General features: G+C 33.5%; 1 protein-coding gene across 4 annotated transcripts in view; it reads left to right on the forward strand.

The window, feature by feature from the left end:
* The window catches only part of LOC309841216 (uncharacterized protein), a 52,161-nt gene that overhangs the window by 20,996 nt on the left and 11,447 nt on the right, over positions 1-19,718 (forward strand). The window contains exons 1-2 of one of the 4 annotated variants that reach the window (XM_082684149.1): positions 9,235-9,343; positions 15,363-15,403. The exons of 1 other annotated variant lie outside the window; for it this stretch is intronic. The gene's annotated coding sequence lies outside the window, so the exon portion shown is untranslated. Of the gene's footprint in view, positions 1-9,234; positions 9,344-15,362; positions 15,404-19,718 lie in introns of those variants that run through there. 2 more of the 4 variants (XM_082684147.1, XM_082684150.1) reach the window with 2 other exon arrangements.

A 19,718-nucleotide genomic window follows, 5' to 3' on the forward strand; every position in this document is an offset into this window, starting at 1 on the left:
CAAATATGATAATATAGTTTTATTATTGTTCATGTCTTTACAATTCTTCTATAAAATGTAGGAAAAGGCCTTACACATATTCATCCTGTTCTAAAATAATTAAGATGACATAAATTATTATAAGAATTATTCGAAGAATTATTAGAATTAAAAATATGAAGAGAAAAATCACAAACAATAAAAATCAATCAGATATATGAATATGTTCTTAACCTTCCTAATAATATATGAAGTACAAATAAAAACAATAGTACAATCGTTTCTAATATAATAGTTTTGCAAATTCAAAAAAATCAGTACTGACCCAATAAGTAGTCAAAAGTCAATTCTTCCTTTTTTCAAGATTTATTTACTTAGGGGCATCCGGGTGGCTCAGTGGGTTAAACCTCTGCCTTCGGCTCAGGTTATGATCTCAGTGTCCTTGGATGAAGCCCTGCGTTGGGCTCTCTGCTCAGCATGGAGTCTGCTTCCCATTCTCTCTCTCTGCTTGCCTCTCTCCCTACTTGTAATCTCTCTCTGTCAAATAAATAAATAAAGTCTTTTAAAAATTATTTATTTATTTATTTTGTGGGGGAGGCTCAGAGGAAGAGGATGAGAGAGAATCCCAAGCAGACTCCCTTGGAGAATGGAGCTTGATGCAGGGCTTTATCCCAAGACCCCAGTATCATGACCTGAGCAAAATCAAGTTTGACTCGCCACGACTGAGCAACCCAGGTGCCCCAAAAATGAATTCTTATACATAGTCAAGGAGGAGTACAAAATGATACAACATTTGAAAAAACAAATGATAAATTATAAATGTATCATTAAATTTTAATGCATATATTATACCAATTGTATTTTTTGCAATTTATTCTATATAAATATTTTCATGAAAGAGAAATAGTATAAAATATTCTAATATCACTAACAATGGGAATAATAATAGGCAACAGTACTTTCCTTCTCAGAAAATTTGTTTTATTTATTAATGCTAGATTAATAGTTAGAAAGAACTAATCATATGGTGCCAAGATGATAAATACATAGAAATCTTATCAATATATGATCTTCATGAGATGAATTTGTAAATGTAACTCTATCTTTTTGTTTATATTACCATGACCCCTGCCACGTTACCCCAGATTCTAACCATCTCTGCAAAGTGCATATAATCTCACACGAAGTTAATCTGTAGCACTTGCTGACTGTGTGATATAGGAACTAACTCAATGAAACTTAGCTTTCATGTTGTTATCATCATCACCATTATCAATATAACTTTCCGTGATCATCACAGTTCGTACACACACAGATACACACACACACTTAAAACTAAATGGAACTTTTATTTATTTATTTATTTTTAAAGATTTTATTTATTTATTTGACAGAGAGATCACAAGTAGGCAGAGAGGCAGGTGGCAGGGGTCAGAAGGAAGCAAGCTCCCAGCTGAGCAGAGAGCCTGAAGAGGGGCTCAACCCCAGGACCCTGAGATCATGACCTGAGCCAAAGGTAGTGGCTTATCCCATTGAGCCACCCAGGCACCCCTAAATGGAACTTTTAATATTTTCCAAAGTAGAAGGAAGTATTACACCTGTAAGAGACGCTTAGAATACTTTGAAAGGTAAGTAAGATGAGTATGTTAAGTAGTCTTACCATAAGAAATGTTCATCTTTGAAATAGAGTGGTTAAATTTTGTATTTTTAAGATCACAGAAGGATAATGTTACAGACACAGGACTGCATAAATCATGCCTATTTTCATGGATCAATTTTACATAAAGCCCAGGCTAAGTACTCTGGTTGTCTTCCATCAGAGTATCTTGTTCGGTGAATAGCAGAGGGATGGAGGCTGGGGAAAGATAAATGTGAAGATAATGTTTTTCATTATCTTTGTAACATAGTTATTGTCCCATTCTACAATCTTAATTGGATATTGTTGTCATAAAGACAAAGCAAAAGAATAAAAAATAATCTGACTATAAAATAAAACCTGTGTAGCTGTCACAAAGTAAAAACAATGAGCAGTGAGTTGGAGGCATCCTCTTGTGGATAGTTTAGTCCATATGATGACTATATTAGAAAAGAAAAGTACACTAGTATAAGGAATATCTTCGTTTGAATTTTTCAGTGTATCTCAGTTAACCTAGTACTTTACTGGTGTACCATGCTTCTAATAATTCCCAATTGAGACATCATGAAAAAAGACTCAGGAAAAGCTCATTTCTCGTGAGAAGTTCATCAACTTTTTTTGTCTTTTTATCATCTCTCTTTATCTTTGTGCTACATTTATTCACTAAGGAGTGTGCGCCTGTATTCACTTTCACCTTTCAGCTTAAGAAATTTAAATGTCAACAGATCTCTACATTTATCTAGTGATCTACATGAGACTGTGACTCTGTATTTTCATGGATGGGGTATGTGTGTTTGTGGGTGGGGTGGGGTGGTTGGAGGTGAGGTTATATAATTTGGAACCAGACAGATTTGTGTGTAAATGTTATTTTTTCATATACTACCTATTTCCTTAGTGTCAACGGACAAACATAAAGACAAAGACCAATGTATTAAGGACTGCAGAACAAAACTATAGGTAGAACTTGAAATATTGAATAGCTTCACCAACCATGGATTTCCTGCCCTTGCATAATTTGAGACGTAGGAAAAACAGTACTTTGTTTAGCTTAAGTCTAATGCTTCCTTTAGAAACATAATAGGCTATTACATAGCATTATTGACCTATCAGTGATGTTAATTTGACATGCATGTTTCTTTAGCTACCTAAATATTATACAAAACATATTCTAATATGCACTTATGATGTTATGAACAAAATGAAAATGCACTAATATGTGTATGTGTGTGTGTGTGTGTTGCTGCAATTCATGAGTATAGCTATCTTCCTGAGACACAGAGGTGAAAGTTAAAGGCCTAACAGGAAAGGGACAGGCACTAAGGAAGGCAGGAGATAACATTTCTTCTTGGAAAACGCTAATCCCATTTAGATATTATGGGGCAGTTGGGCAGAGGAAGTGGGATGAGATAATAAATTTCCAAAGTTAATGAAAATATTTACCTAGAGACATTCTGGAAGAGTGCTCTTTGTAGAGTGTGATAGATGACAACATAAAACTGTTTCCATACAATATTCTAGTTAATTAGCTTAATAATGGATTAGGTAATAGTCACTTCCAGTCATAAAAAGATTTGGTCCATGGTTCTGATGAATGGCTGTGTCACGTTTAGCAATTTAGTAGTTATTTATAGATCCATGCTGAAGATTAATGCAGATTACAGTTATTTGTCCCTGACTATTTAAGAGGTTAATCTTCAGTTAGATTTTCCCAAGCACCATATGAAGAAAGACCTGGAATAGGAATCGGAAAAGGTATAAAGGATAATACCATCAAATGTCTGCTCCAACAAAATTAAAATAAAGATAAATGTATTTCCTTTATGTCTCCATTACTCCTGGAGGAGTAAACAGTCATCAAAAATCCAAGTAATGGCATTCTCAACAGCTTGATACTTTTGTCGGGAAAAAAAAAAAAAAAAAAAAAAAACCTCAAAAACAAAACCAAAAAACACTACATTTATTTACTTTGTTTTATGATGGGATGAATTTATTTGTTTATTTCCCTGTACCCCATCTTCTCTTCTAAGAGAAATAACATACTAGATGACTGTGAAATAGTTGTCCAAGAAAACTGATTAAGAAGAAGAAAAAAATTCACTTGGCTCATTTTATTTAAGTAACACAGTTCTGAAGGGAAGGTTTTGGACTACTCTGCTTTAAAAGCCTGCTAGAAACCACTCCAGACTATAAAAATATCTGATAAAGATTAAATATACTTCTGTCTTATTTTCAAATTGGAATAACTGTATAATTGGCCTTGTCTTCAGGTAACAGATATGTCAGATCCTGAGGACTACCCTGAGTCTAGTTGGAAGTGTGCATAGGTGACTCAGCATTTCAGTTAGGAAGCAAATACAGGCATAGCCACAATAATAGCAATTATTTCTGTGCCCTTCTTCCTTCTTCTATTGAAGCAGATGCCTTTGAATGAGATCAATTATAGAACTTTATCTGGCTAAAATACTATTCATATTGCTGTGAATGGCAATTTTATGTGTTATCAGTTGGGAAATTCAGAATAACAAAAAAGAAACAAAATTGCAGTTGGTCCAAAAAGAGATCAGGAGAAGAAATCTAAACACTGGTTTAGAAAATGGTTTATGAATACTATTCTAATGACCGAACTTTTAAAATTGTGTCTGCATGATTTCTCCTTAATATTCAAACTTCTATATGAAACATTTTCAATGATTTAGGATTTTTGAATACCTATGAATCAATTTCATTGCTTTGATGTGCAATATATCTGTTTCATTACACTGGCTCATATATGTTATATTTTCTATTTTAATTCCTATAAAAGTCACTCTGGAGTAAATATTTAAAAATAGAAGCTGCAGTATACATTCTATTTTAAAAATATATGAACGAAATCATCCCTAGGATGTGTCATTGAGGAATAATTTGGGGGTTTTATTTTATGTTATTTCAAATCATTTTCCCAGTACTAAGCTAAAAAATAAATCCACTTTTCAAATTCTTTTAGAATTAGATTAAGGGAATTATTGGCAAATTTCATTTTATTAAATAGACAAAATTAAGTAGTGGAAACAACTTTGTTAGAGTGACATATTTAGACTCAAGCAGAAATTTTTTTGAAGATGTATTTATTTATTTGAGAAAGAGTGCATGCAAGCATATGCAAGTGGGAGGAGGGGAAGAAAGATAGATTCACCAGGCAGACTTCCTGCTCAGTGTGGAGCCCCAACATGGGGCTTGATCCCATGACCTACTCCTGAGATCAGGACCTGAGCCAAAACCAACCAACTGAGCCATGCAGGTGCCCCTCAAAACAGAATTATAGTTCATTGTCCTCCAACTTCCTACCCGTTATTCAGTTCCCTGTATGGAAATAAAATATCCACCAAACCACTATCTGAAACTTCTGGAGAGTTTTTAAAATAAGTTGTTTCTAATCAGCTACAAATTCCTCTATAACTGTCACTAATTTGTTCTTACTTTGTCATTAGGAGAAGGACCAACACTACTTCACACTGTGTGTGACCTTTCTCCAGTATATACATTCTTAATTGGACACTGTTTTTCTTTATAGATAACCCCAAATTAATCTCAGGATCCATTAATACATAAAACTTAGAGGTTTTTTTTTTTTTTTTTTCCTCATTCAGTGAGAAAACTGATACAAAATTAGTTTCTTGTCACTTCATGGTCCCTTGAATTTTTGGATACAATTGTCCAATGAAAGTCTACTTCCAAAATTACAAGATTATTTTTATTATGACTGGATACTTGAATTGGTTCCAAAGAATTATATTTGGGACAATTTTTAAAGATATGAGAAAGCATGTGCTCACTTGCTCCTTTCATATGGGAAGTTTAAGACTAGCTCCTAAGTTAGGTTATAAATATGTGGCATGCCTCTCTTGCTTCTGTAAATACAAAAACTAAGAAAATTCAAAGCTTTTTTCAACTGTTGTATTCTAGAGTGACTTATCTGACAGCTGATGTCACACCATTACTGAAATTGACTGAACTTAACTCTCTCTCCCCACTTTTAAGTAGGAAAAAAAAAAAAAAAAAAAAAAAATATATATATATATATATATATATATATATATATATATATGATGTGAACACTAGAGTTAACTGGGGCAATTGTCACAGTAACAGAAAGTGAATTGCGATTTTTAAACCCAAAGTAACAAAAAACTTTTGAAATGATAAATCACATCTATATTTATAGTCTTGTACATAGAATTCTTTTAAAGAATAGAGAAGTTCATGCCAAATTTTATTTTTATTTTTTTAAAGCCTTAGAAATGACAAAAATAGAACTGATGATAATAATAAAGCAAAAACTTTGACATCTCACATCAATTTGAATGGCATGTTATGTTGCTTTCTTGTAAAACGAATCCTAAGGTAAAAAATATTGCTTGTTGGATTCAAATAGGCAATTGTGTGTATTTTTTGATATTTCTGTTTGAAGAGGAAAGATCAAGGTTGCAAAAAAATTCATTTTTCACAAAAAATAATTATGTTGGCAAGGATGAGAAAGTTTTTTTCTTTTATTAGGCAGGTCCTCTTTAGGGGATAGGTGTTACCTCAGTATATAGGACCCCTAATTTCAACATTTTAATTTATGGAAACACCAAATGACAAAATATATAAGTAAAGGCTGACATAAATGGGTGAAGAATTAGTTATCCCAACTGCTTTATACCCAAATGCTCTTTTATGTGTGCTTGAAAAAACATCATTTTTATATATGATAACTTGAAAATGCATATCCATGTAGGTTCTCTTGGGAAAAAATAATTTAGTTGTACAATAAACTTAAATATGAATAAAAGCCTTTATAATGATGGAAAAAAATAAGTAATATTGTTATTTGTTTATTCTAAGTTTTTAAAAAGCTGTCCAAGGAAAAATTCCAAAATATATTTCGTGTTTAGGATTAATTGAGTTTCTTAGATCTGTGGGTTTATAGTTTTCATTAAACAGAGAGATATTTTTGTACTACTTCTTCAAGTATTTTTCCTGATCCTTTTCACTGAGGGATTCCAGTTATATGTATGTGTTACTAGGCTGTTTGAAATTATCCCATGGCTTTTTGATGCTCTATTTATTTTCTAATCTCTCTCTCTCTCTCTCTCTTCTTGGTCTGTATTTTATTTTAGATAGTTTCTATCGTGATGACTTCAAGTTCACTAATACTTTCTTCTGCAGTAACTGATCTGCCCTTAATCTCAGCTATTGCATGTGTTATTTCAGACAATGTTTATTTTTCTATTTGTCTAAAGTTTGATTTAGATTATGGTTTGGATTTTCTACATCCTCCATTCAAAATCTCAGCATTCCTCTACCTTCTTGAGCCATATATAGTTCAAGTTATGGTTATATATTTATAATAACTGCTGGCATGCTCTTGTTTATTAATTCTATCATTTGTGCCATATCTGAGTGTCTTTCTATTGATTAAATTTTCACCTTCTTATGGATTGTCTTCTTCTTTGCATACAGATAATTTTTTATTGAATACCAACTGTTGTGAATTTTGCTTTCTTGCATATTGGATATTTCCATATGCCTATAAATATTCTTTATCTTGTTTGGAAGAACATTTATTTTTAAACCATTTGATTCCCTAGAGGCTTGCTTTTAAAAACCTGATGAAACCAGCACAGCCCTGAGTTTATGACTAATCTTGCCCCACTACCTAGCCAAAATCCTTCTGACAACTCTACTTGAAGCTCTCTGAATCATGAGTTGTTTTCCATTTTGGCTTGTGACAACAAGAATTATTCCTGACTCTAGTTTTATTTCAGATTAAGTGGTAGTATAATCCTTATCAATTGTCCTTTCACTGGTCTGGGTTATTTTCCTCATGATTACATGAATCATTCCTCAGCTAGGAGCTCTAGGATGACCATTTTTACAGATCTCTGGAGCTCTCTTGTGTAGCCTTCTTTTCTATGGTATTCTGCACATGAGACTACAGTCACCTTGACTTCTACAGATACGCAGTTCTCCTTCCAGATAATTGCATTTTTACCATGGGGACTTTTGAGATTTCCTTTCTGCATATTGGTCACAGGTTCCTGACTTTTTCTGGTTTTAATTCACCATGTAGGTTGTCTCTGTTAAATTTCTGTTGCTTTTCAATTTAGCTTCTCTCTTGAAACCTGCATAAAATATTTGGAAATATTCAGAAGAATTTCGATTGTTGGTTATTTACTCCTTCTAACCTGCTGCTATTATTTTTCTCTTACTTTTTAACTTTGAATTCTATCATATGATTTTTCCTTGTTACATTATGTTAACATATCAATTATTTTTCATGTTATTGTGGTAGAAGGTAAAAACTTATTCTAGGTTTTGCATCATTTTAAGCCAGGGGTAGGCAAACTTAACCACCCATAAGCCAAATCTGGCCTTCAGCCAGTTTTGTAAAAAATTTTCATTGCTCATTTGATTATGCATTGCTCATGGTTGCTTCCCTATTATATTGGCAACACTGAGTAGCTGTGACAGAGCTCACACATTTAGCAAAACCTAAAATGTTTACTGTCTGGTACTTTACAAAAAATGCCTGCAACCCTGTTTTAAGCTTTATGTGTGTGTGTGTTGGGGGGCACTTGTATTTACCTAGTGTTTATATATCAAAGCCAAAAGTTTTTCAGACTTAGTATCAAAGCATCAGAGTTAAAATTCATCTGTAAAGCTTATCAACTATTAATTTTATCCAGGTTACTAGACCTGCTTAAGATAGCCTAATTTCAAAATGGGAATATTTATACATTTAATACTTATAATTAGGAATAAATGATAAAATGCACTGAAATTACTTCATGCATAATGCACATTTAGTAAAGCCCCTTACTTCCCCCCTTACTAAAATGAAGCTAATGAAAACCAAAATAGGGACTATATACATTTCCTATACAAAATAGAAGTATGCATATCTGAAACATCATTAGATTGGAAGTTTGTTCTCTTTCATTTTTGTTTATGTGTCAGTGTAACCTCTAAATTCAGAAATTCTTAGAAGAGGCAAGTACTCATACACAATCTTTAACAAGAACCTGACTTTTAGACTGAAGTCTTTGGGTAAATTAGATCATTTCATAGCTATGGGATAATATAAAGACTCTTATAAGTCTGGACATGTTTTACAGCAAAATTCTTTTTCTTTTTTTTTTTTTTTTTCAAAAATCCTCTTGTTGAAAGACAGTTTGTCTTTTGGAGGTTTATTTACCATTTTGTGCATATTGTTTGTGATACTCTGAGATAAGTGAGAACCTTAGTCATGGGCTGGGCACTGTAGATCTGCGCCCACATCATTTCTGTTTCATCCCCCACTTACATTTTAAGTTCTAAAACATCAATTTGCACATTTTAAGTTATTCAAACAGGCCACTTCCCTGCATGGAAACTCTTCCTCTGAGAAGAGATGAGTAAAACTCCCAGAGTCATGACTTGTCCTCTGGCTCTCCGGGGACTGAAAAGACCTTGAAAGTGTTTTTGTCTACAGTTCTGGAGAAGAAAGATTTTGGGCAGGCCACACCGGAAACTGTTTTTCCTTCTGGCGCAACTGCTCTGTAGTGCACAGAAGACTGGGAGTTTGATGTTTGGTTTTCTTTGTAAATGTGACACCAAAGTGCCGATGGCTGTGCTTTCGCTTCTGTATCCAGTCTAAAGTGCCAACAGGGAGAACATGAAAGGCTAAATTGAGAACTGCAACTTCAGAAAACTGAAATCTTTTGGGTAGGCAGAGCTTGATTTTTCTACTAGGCTGATTTATTTCCTGAACATTCTAAAAATAAATGTATGAGATGTCAGACATGTCCCGTGAAATATAGTCATAGAAGTAAAGAAAATATTTTAAAATATGTGTGCATATTATGTATTTGGATCAGGACTAAGAGAAAACAAGAAAATGAAAAGCCTATAAAAAAATAAGAAAATGAAAATACTGAATTTTTCATCATAGGCTTGTAGCACATTAAATAATATTTCTTGTTTTGAAATGTCTTGCTAGGTTTCATAATAAAAAAGGGTTTATTTTAGAAGGTGCACATTTAAGATGAAATGACAAAATGTGAAATTGTTTTGTGAGGAAATATTATGCTTCATACTGTGTATATAACTTTAAAGTATTAATTTAATTTTTATTCATAGTATTTATTAGGAAAATGTTTTCATTTTTATGTGTTTCAGTTTAGCCTATTTTTAAATCCTTTGAAAATACAATTTGATCCCTATTGTTTTCACTAAAGTAGCCCCTCCAAAAAATCTTGACTTCGTATCTTTAAAATGTTTTAATTAACAGAGGACATGTTATTGATTTTATGAATGCCGGGTGAGATATCGGAGTTTTGTGTGCCAAAATGCTAAGTCTCAGTGTTGGTTATTCATTGCCATCAAGAATTATTAGATTCAGAATCTAAAAGGCTATCGATAGACAAAAGTTTACTTTATCTTGTATCTGATGTGGCTCTGCATGTAACATATATTGAAAACATCTTGGGCATTTTAGTTAACTGGTAATTTGGCTACACATGAGTGGAATTTAGTTGCCAAGAAAATTAGTATAATCCAACTGGGAATTAATAGAAAAACAGTATCTCAGAAAAGACACTGGGACTCCCATGTGGCTGACCAAGGGTACATACTTAGGATCCTATTCTGTCTGGCTGTTGAGTTATAAGGAAAAATAAAACCCAAACTCAACCCATTCAGGGCAATGAGGACATTTTGAAAGCATTTTGAATAAGAGATGAGGGAACTGGATATGTCCACCTTGAAGAAGATTAGATGACAGGAGGAAGATGTTGTCAGTCTCAAGTATTTTGAGAGATATCATGTAGGAAAGTGTTGTAAACTCTTCTCTTTGGCTTCCTAATGGTATAATCTAGATCAAATGCCAGAATTTAGGGAGATGAGTTTGCGTTCAATAGGAGGCAGAATTTTAGTGCTACCCGGAGATAAAAATTATAGGTTTTGACAGGGAGCAAGTTCCCCATCTCTATTAGATCATCTTTTGACAGGCGTATGTTCAAGAAAATTGAAGGATTGTCAGCTCAATCAGATATTTTAAGGTTCTTTCAAATTCATAGAGTATGAAATCTATAAATTTGTACGCGCATGCACACACACACACACACACCCAAAGCAAAAACACTTTCTGCACCAAGTTACAGGCTCCTAGTCCTCAGATTTTATACTCTCCTTACTTTTGTTAACGTGATAGAAAAAACTACATAGGATACATGCATTTAGAATAAATACTAATCTGACCAGATTTTCATTTTTTAAAAATATAATTTTTAAATTTTCAAAAAAATCTGGTTTTTGTTATAGTAGAGGATGAGAAGAAAGAAAGGAAGGAAGGAAGGAAAAGAAACTGAAGGGAAGCTGGAGGTTCTAAAGGGACTGGAGACTTAGACAGAGAAGGGCTGCTGTTCCCTGCATGGCATGGTGCAGCCCAAGGTTACAGCACATATTGGTGACGAACTTGGATTCTAATGTCATGCTGATATGAGTGCACATTCTAGCTTTGCTCTTTTCTAGCTGTATGTCCTTGAGCAATTTATCTCAGCAGTCTTGGCCTCAGTTTTTGTTCATCTGCAAAACTGAAACAGCAAGAGTACATAGCTCTGTACAGTTACAAGAGAAACACAAGATAATGCTTGTGGAGGGCATGGTACTTTTAGGACTCAGTGATTATAATTATTACTGTACTGTTACACATGAAGTACACTTGCCTTTACACTGATAAATTCTCAGCTTCGATGACACAGTATATGATTCACGTTGGGGAGAGCGTGTGTGTGTGTGTGAGAATCAATAATTACAACATAGTGTTTAGAATTCTATGTTTTGTTTTGTGTTTTTTTATATGAAAGGGGAATTTGACCCTCTGCTAATAAACAAGGAATGATAATTATCTAAAGCTATAATCTCATCTAAATAGAAAATAAAATTATTTTTATGTTCCCAAGATACGTTGAATGGTTGTTTTCAAATTATTTTAAACCAATATGTTCAGATTAAAGAAATGAATTCAAATATGTGGCTGAACTCATCTTCCTGAGAAAGAAATGCTGTTCTAAAGTAGATACAATTACTTTTCTTTGAGTCTGTTCTTCCATTTAACCCATCTGTAAGTTAGTGTTTTCTTCAGTTTTTTTAATCAATGGTGAATGGTGGTGCTCTTCCAACTGAAAAAATGCATTCCTTTATACAATATAGTCTCAGTAGTATCAGCTAAACTGACAGTAAGAATCAGATGATTGTTTAAAAAATAAATAAAATAACCTTCTGTGAATTTCCAACCTCTCCACCTCAAACAGGCTTACACATTTGGTGAGATAATATTTTGATTTAATGTGTAAGTCTTATGAAAAGCCATAACATCTCTTTTTTAATGTTTTCCCCATACCTAATTAGTGTTATTTAATTTAATAGTTTGTGATTTAATAATAAAAATATGAATGACCATATTATAGAGGATTCTAAGATGTTTAAGACATGTCCTCATCTAATGGGAGAGGAAGATAAGTTTACAAATATATACAGCTCATGAATATGTGTTGAAGATACTATATAAGAGGGAAAAAAACTAAACAGAATTATACAGAATCAGAGAAAGGAGAAATAAGTTTATTTGGTTAATTCAATGGAGGCTTCATGAGGGAGGCTACATTTGATGGCTACATAAGAGAGGGTGTGAAATTTGGAGAGAGATGAAAGAAGGCACCTTAGAAAGAGTTAACAAGAGTCTGAAGAACACACTCCTGTGAAGAATTGTGTTTATGTTCTATTGACCATTTCCTGTGGCTGATGTGTGGAAGCCTAGAAAATCAGAGGTCTTTACCAGACCCCTCTTCTGACTTGAGTCACATCCATTTCTATTATTTACATTGTTTACCAATGCAATGCCCTCTGAGGTTTTCTTTCACCTCATTACCCCAGCCTCTGTTCTAGTTTCCCTCCTGTGCTCACTCTTAAATGTACAACCAGTCTCTCTCTCTCTCTCTCCCAGGACCTATGGTATTCATTTCACTTTCTCAGATCTGCTAAGCTCTTTCTGATCCTTCTGCCTAGAAAGTTCTGTATCCCTATCTGCCCTACCACCCAATCTTTCCCTAGTTAATTGCTCTTTATTTTTCATTCTGTAGCTACTATTTCCTCCAGGAAATCTTTCCTGACACCCCGCCTTGCATACCTCCTGTGTGCTTCAATCGACCAAGAATTCTGCTGCGGCACTACCACACTTGTTTTTAATTTCCTATGTTCCTGTCTGTATTCTCTATCAGCCTAGAAATGCATGAGAGCAGGAGCCGTATTACTCGTTTCTCCATTACTAGCACCGTGGTTTCCAGAACTATATATGAGCACAGCGGTTATTCTTGGTTCAGTGAATGAGTAAGCAAATGAGTGCTAGATACATTAGCATCTAATGTTTTGAGAATTATTAGAGTGTGAATATAGACTACCCAAACTAGTGGCATAGGAATCGCAGGGCTAGAGACCCTGAGTAGTCTGGGGCAGCTGAAACATCATCTTGATTAGACACTGATGACTAGTCAGTGAGACAATATCTCTTTGGAATTCACTCAAATAATTAAAATGTGAGAAAAAGAGATTAATATCGAGAGACAAAAGATCTTCCCATATTGTGTGTCAAATATAGATATATTAAAAGTATAAGACACTGACAAAAAGAGTATCAATTATACAGCTAAGAAAAAAGCCAATAATGGAACATTTTTTAATGGAACATATTTTTAAATAATGGTTATGTCAGGTCGAGTGGCATAAAATAATGGCTGTTATTGATTAGTGAAATTTTAAATAAACATGTTAACTATGGATGGAAAAATTTTAAGACCAAGTTCTATTTTATGCTTATGTTTTCATTTTTGTTTTTGTTTTTAAACATCAGTAAATGAAACATACATGTGAAGTTATAAAGATAGTTGATTTAAAGCTACACTAGAAAAGCTCTATTTTTGGGGATGCATGTATGTCTGGTTTTTTGACTCTTGGGCAAGATAAGGGCCGTTAAATTAAAAATGTAATGTTTAGGGCACCTGAGTGGCTCAGTGGGTTGAGCCGCTGCCTTCGGCTCAGGTCACGATCTCAGGGTTGTGGGATTGAGTCCCGCATCGGGCTCTCTGCTTAGCAGGGCGTCTGCTTCCCTTTCTCTCTTTCTCTGCCTGCCTCTCTGCCTACTTGCGATCTCTGTCTATCAAATAAATAGATAAATAAAATCTTAAAAAAAAAATGCAATGTTTAAGATCAGAAACTTCCTGAAGACCCTCTGGGTAATTTCTTTACTTATGGTTTGCACCTGACCTAACCAGTTTGACAAACTTCGCTTGATCCTCACCCCAAACCAAGATCCCTTATACAGATGTTAGTGGTTCAAACCACAGACACAATGACCACTTGGGGAGCTCGAACATGGGAAATCTCTTAAACTACAGATGAAAAAAGTCTGCACTCCTAAATAAACTTATAGTATTGTGCCTTTCTAGAGCCTTAAAAAAGCCGAACACTTATTTAAAAGACATGGAAACTGAAATTAAACTCATAATAGTGTTCCTCCCTTCTTCCCTCCTGTATTTTCCTTCCTTCCTTCCTTCCTTCCTTCCTTCCTCTATTTCTCCCTTTTTTCTTCCTTTCTTTTTTCTTTCCCCTTTGTTTTCATGATAGCTTTTAGCTCATCCAATTTTAATGCAATCCCCCCCAAAGTATCTCGAGATAAACAGGTAAATGTATTTAACGGCCTAAATTCAGTGCAAGTTTTAGAAAAATAAACTTTAAAAGAAGCATACCATGTATGCTGGTCAGTGTATCCAGCAAAATGATTTCTTTTATAATTCCTATAATTTATGGTTATTTGTATGTTAGATTTAAGAACAAAAAGACATGAGGGCACGTGGGTGTCTCAGTTGGTTAAAATGTCCTATTCTTGGTTTCAGCTCAGGTCATGATCTCAGTGCCATGAGACTGAGCCCTGTGTCAACTCCACGCTGGTCATGGAGCCTGCTTTAGATTCTCTCTCTCTCCCTCAGTCCCTCCCCCACACCATCTCTCCCTCTCTGGAAGGGGCGGGGCTGGGAGAAGAATAAAAGGCATGAGAAGAAACACAATTATATTTATCTTAAAATCAAGTCATTAACTATTTTATTGCCTGATTTGTTCCTCAGGTGTAATACAAAATGAAAAAAATTCAAAAAAATTCAAAAAAAATTCCAAAAAAAATAAAAGAAGAAAAAAACACTGTTTCTCAGATAGCACATAACAATAACTATGGTGATTTGGAGGCTACAAATTTTGTGACTGGCACTGTGATGAGTCCCCTACCACTATTTAATCCTCTCGCTTATTAAAATAATTATTACTACACAATTATGAATAAAGCTTTTTAAAATTTTTAAAACAAAATCCTGATTGAATTTTATATCATACCCATGAGGGAAAAGCTAATATATTAATAGCAATTGCATTAAGTAAAAAACAACAACAATAACAACAACAAAAATCCACCACCAACAACAACAAAGTTAAACAGTAGCTTAAACAAAATGAGAGAAGTCTAAAAGCAGGCATTTTAGGACTAGTATGGTGGATCCCTGATGAAATCAGGATTTTGGATTTTAATATCTCTCTCTATACACCTAATCCTTTACTCCTGTGTCCATTGTTTCCTTAGTGAAAATAATAATAATAATAATAATGTTGCTTAAATTCTATAATCTGATTTTTCTTTTAGAAAGAAAAAGGAATAGCCAGAAGGTGACAATTTCTTGCCAAGTAAGTCTGTCTCACCATTTAAGATGCTTTCTCAAACCCCTTCCAGAAACTTCCACTGAAGTATCAATAACCAGAAATACATGACTTAGTCAGTTTTCATTGTAAAGAAGTCTGGGGAATAAAGCTTTTTATCTGAGCACTTTGCTATTACATCAAAATCAGAATTCTAGTAAGAGATAAATTTTTAAAAAATGGAAGAATATATTTTGCAGTAACCAGAAATCTGTATTTATAAAGGGTCAGAGCTAAAATTTGAAGCCAGATTTTCTAATCTCAAACCCTCAGCAAATCATTACTACATTACAGAACAATCCTTAGTTGATCTGGCCTCAGTCATATGCTAAAACTTGGAATGGAATGGAATGAGATGGAATGTGGTAAAGCACTCTTTTGTGAATCCAGTGAATGTCACAAATCAGTTAGTATATCAATAGGGAAATGGAACAGTTGGGGAATGCCCTATAAATATGGTGTGGATCACAAAAGATACGTTTATTTTCTAGTTTATTTCTTTTCTAGTTTATTCTCCTGATAATTGAAACCCTGTAAAATATTTACCATTTGCCAGGCTGACTTTACTTGATTGAACTAGTTTAACTGTCAGAGAACATTGTGAAATTTCAAGAATAAGAGAAATATGTTCTGTTAGTGTAAGATACAATTTATTTTAGGTGCTTGCATAAAATCTAAGACCAATATAGCCATGCTGATTTATTACTCTTTCCATTCCCCATTTTTCTATGGCATAGAAGCATATTTCTGCAGAATTATAGGAGCAAAGTTATTATAAATACTCAAACTGCTCCATTTTAACATTTGATTTGTTTGCCTTACAAATCCATATTCCTGACTCTGATCAAACCTTAAATCATGTTGGTACTGAAATTATTACAGGATCACTGAAGATTATTTTTTTTTCTTGGCCCTTGCTTGAAAAATCAAGGCATTTTTAAGATATATTAATAAAATATACTCAGTAGCAAATCAAAGTCATGTGAAACTGAGTTAGCTAAGTATATTCTAACTGCAGAAAAATACATTAAAAATAAAATCACTTTTTTAAAAAATCCAGTTTTATGCTAAGAATATGGCCATTCAGAAAAACAACTTATGATATTTTAAAAATATGAAGAAAATACTTTAATGAATGTGGACAATTCTAAAATTAATTAATTTTGAGAGGAAACCTCTTAAGCATATGCTAAAAAGTAAACTTAGAAATCTATTATTGGTATTTATTTAAGCCACTGATATTAAGTATAATTTCTTTGCCAGTCAAAATAGACTTATATCCTAACAGAGTCAGATTCTAAGTTACATCCATAAGTTTGTGTCTGTACTACTTATATTCAAAATTTTCCATAAAGTACAATACAAGGAAAAATTTGAGCTGACAGATATGTGCTGTTCCTTGTATTTATATGTGTAGCATTTAACATTGTGGCTGGTAAACGGAATTCAATAAATATAAGTAAATTAATAAGTGAATATATTAAAAGAAGTTGGTGAAATAATTTCTAGGATAGATATTTTTTTATATTTAAGAGAAGCACAGGATGCCCTAGCTGTTACAATTTTGTGTCTGTTTTATAACTTGTTACCATACATCCCTTGGTGTTTAATCATGTTTGAGTAGAGCTTATATATGTTTATGCACAGACCTTGAAGATTTTTCTTTTTTTTTTTTTTAATTTAGTTCAATAGCACTACTCAACTTATTGAAATGAAACTTCCTTTAGGTTTTAAAATATTCCAGTTCAGTTTAAAGACAATAGTGTATATCCTTTTTCTTTTCTTTTTTTTTTTTTTGCTTCAGACATTCTAGGTCAGACAGTTAGAAGGAAGACAACAATGCATTTGTTGCCTACAACACTGGGAAGATTCATTTTCTTTACCCATTAACTGTCATATCAGATAAATAGGATGCAAGTTTATTTGTGATAAATGCACTCTGTTTAGCAATGAGACAGTCTTTTAATTGAGAACCTAGCATAGTGTCCGTTAAATCTCTTCTGCTTGATTTAATTAGCAAGAACTCAATGTTAATTATTTTGCATTTAAACCTTAGGAGCCTTAGAGATGAAAAAATATATAATCCTTTTTGAAAATGAAAAATAAAAGCCCAGTAATAAAATCAGTTTATATGGTTTTAAAGGGTGTGTAAATGTGTTAAACAGCTAATGAATTTTCAACACTGTACATGCTTGGAAGATGTAGAGATTTTAATGAGCCTCCCTAATTCTACTTTAATACCATCTTACATTCTTTTATTGCAAGTTTTTTTTTTTATTGGTTAGTATTCATTTGAAGAAATAGTCATCAATTTACCATATCTTGAAAATGAGGAAAGATAAAATACTTATTCATCACAAATTCTTATCAACTAACTGATTTTACTACCTGATATAAGGTAAGCAAAATATAAGCAGAAATCTCGTTTTGATTGCTTTTACCCAAAAGCTATATGTCAAACAATTACATGAAGTCTAATTTTAAATATGTGTCAACATTCTAAACCATTTTGTTGTGCCTCACTTTTGAACTCCTGGCTCAGACAAAGCTCAGAAAGAGAGACTGCTAGATAGACTAAACCTGGCTTCATTATAATTTTTTCAGAGCAACAGAAAACATTTCTTATTCCTTTTACTGACAAAGTGACATTGGGATGTACTGGGATGGTTCTAAACCCTGCTAAGAAGAAGTGTGTTGGGTTTTGTTTTGGCTTTTGTTTGATTTTGAGTGGAAAAAACTAAAGACAGGCTCAGCATAATTGTGTTTGAGTGTGCAAAGAGCTGTCATGATTCAGAGAATAGAGGACCTAATTTCACATCTAAGGATCTAGAAATCAGTGTACTAAGGGGTTAACAATGGATGTTTCCAGAAGAGAGAGTCTGGAAGGTTTCCTTGTTTTCTTCTTCTTTTATATATATATGTTTCCTCCTGCAATAAACATGTTTTGTCTTTTGGAATATTACAATGAAATTTTTTTAAGAAGCATAGAGAATTCTAAGCTAAAGGGTCAAGGAAGAGTAGGTGAATATCTAAAAATTGTTATTTCAGATTTCAAAATCTCCACATATTTCAACCTCAAACCCCCATTGGTGGTTACATGTCTGTGTTGGTTGCTATTCCTAACCTATTAAAAGGTTAACTGATACCACTTAATGTCCTAGTCTATCCTGGTATTGAACATGGATCTGTAGGGAATGGGGTACTGAAAATTAGAAGCAGGAACTCAGAGAAGTCTTCAAGAAAGAAGATAGATCTAGGAGGGAAAGGATGATCTAATATGGCAAGTAAGCAAATGCCAAACTTTGTCCACTTAGTTTGGCTAAATTCAAAAGAAGTTCCTCATCATTTCCAAAACAATTCAATTGTACTTAATGTTAATCCATGCTATTATACTCCAATTTATTTTATTTTAATTTTGGGATTTGGCTTCTTGTAGTAGTTTGGAATTCCTATCAGGAACACAAACTTACGTTGCATAGCCAGAAGAATTATTGTGAGGGAGTTAATCACATGGGTTCAGGAACATGACCTTGGGAAGGTGGTTTTATTTCCCCAGATTTTTTTTTTTTTAATCCAAGTGGACTTGTGTTTTGTAACTATTAAACCACAGATACATAGAAGTGGTGAGAGATTCACTAATAATAGTTAAGAACGCCCTCACTGATTTATTGAAAGTCAGTCCTCAAAACAAGGGTTTGCCAAACTGTGGGAGGAGCCAAAATACCCTTCAGCAGTTGAATGGATAAAGAAGATGTGGTTCATATAAATAATGGGATATTACTCAGCCATCAAAAAGGATAAATAGCCACCATTTGCATCTACATGGATGGAACTGAAGGGGTTATGATGAGTGAAATAAGCAGAGAAGGACAATTATCATATGGTTTCACTCTTATGTGGAACACAAGGAGCAGCACTGAGGACCATAGGGGAAGGGAGGGAAAACTGGACGGAAAGAAATGAGAGAGAGAAAAAAACTTTGAGAGACTCTGGGTTCCAGAAACCAAACAGGGTTACAGAAGAGAGAGGGGTGAGAGGATGGAGTACCTGGGTTATGGGTATTAAGGAGGGGATATGTTGTGATGAGTACTGGGTCTTACACACAACTAGTGAATTTTTGAACACTACATCATAAACTAATGATGTACTATATGCTGGCTAATTTAACATAATGAAATAAATTAAGAAAAACAAAATGCTAAAAAAAATTTAAAAAACCGAAACAAAAGAAAAAATATATATATAACACAAAATAATATTAGTAACCACTGTTGGGCACTTTCCCATATTATTTTCCTTTTTA

This window comes from Mustela nivalis, assembly GCF_964662115.1.
Source record: "Mustela nivalis genome assembly, chromosome: 9".
NCBI lineage: Eukaryota > Metazoa > Chordata > Mammalia > Carnivora > Mustelidae > Mustela > Mustela nivalis.